Source organism: Aplysia californica, unplaced genomic scaffold, assembly GCF_000002075.1.
Source record: "Aplysia californica isolate F4 #8 unplaced genomic scaffold, AplCal3.0 scaffold00945, whole genome shotgun sequence".
NCBI lineage: Eukaryota > Metazoa > Mollusca > Gastropoda > Aplysiida > Aplysiidae > Aplysia > Aplysia californica.
The window spans coordinates 63,181-64,429 of NW_004798215.1; positions in this window are offsets into that span (position 1 = coordinate 63,181).

A 1,249-nucleotide genomic window follows, 5' to 3' on the forward strand; every position below is an offset into this window, starting at 1 on the left:
CCCCTTTTTCCCTTCCTGCAGTTTTGGAGTTCTTTCCCCCTCCACCTCTTGCTGTTTTGGAGGGGGTTTAAATTTTTGTATTTGATTTTCTTTCCAGTTTTTCTGCTTCTTGTTCTGTGCACCTGTTCTGTGGCTTTATCGGTGCTTTTCCTGTTTCCTGTCGAGTTTGGCGTTTAGAATATGGAACATCTTTGAAGGATGTGTTTGAATTGTGCCAGTGTCAAACTTGAGGCCAGAGCCTGTCAATTTAAGTTTGTGAAATTGCTGACGAAAGACAGTAGGTAGATTATAGAAAAAGTTGCTTGTTTAGCGTGTCAAATTATTTTCCTTTGAACTGTGGGGTAGTTGAAACAAAACCCTGTGACAAGTTCCCCAGTAAGAAGGAAAGGATCTTGCTTCTGTATCGTTCCGGATGGTTTACTGTTCTGTTTACATGCGTTCAAAGCCTAGGATACTGCAGAAAATAATGCTGTGGATTCATGACCATGTAGTAATGAAATTACATCATTTCAGCATGCTAGGAATTGTAAAGACCATTTCCTCAAAGGTTTGTTTCAAGCAAGCCTTCTTTTCTCTCTGCGTTTGAGTCATGAAAGTTTTGAGTGATATTTCTGTATGGTGGGTCGGCTTGCTTTTTCTGAGAGTGAATTGACGTTTTCTGAATCAAATGAAGGTTGGTGGGTACTTTGATGGGGTTTCCTCCTTTTTCCCCATTCAATTTCTACAGTGGAATCCTGTTATAACGAGAGGGATGGGACCGGTGCCAAATGTCCGTTATAGCAAAATTCTCTTTATAAGGGACCCAGTAATAAATTCAAGGGAAATAGTAAAGTAGGCCTAATCTATGAGTCTGGTTTTCGGTTTATTTCTTTTTGCTATCTCCCCTGATGATGATTTGGTTCAACATAACCTTTAAGTCTTACTTGATCAAAAGTCGAATTAGCTTTCTTTCTCAAACGCTAGCGATATTGACAGCTCGGTGTTGGCGATCAGAAAGAAAGTTCTCTAGGCTAACTCGCTCGCTGTGTTGTCCCCCACCCCACCACACCCTGTGGTGCGTTGCGTCTGCTTGCGCACAATGGGAACACACCACACCCCGCCCACGTCACACATTCGCTCCGTCCATCACAGTGCAGCACTATGAGCTCTCCATCCCCGCATCGGAGAAGTGAGAGGCGTGGTAGGCCTAGATAATCTAGACTAGGCTGGCCTATCACATGATGCGTTCTGCTTGTGTGCGAATGCCACA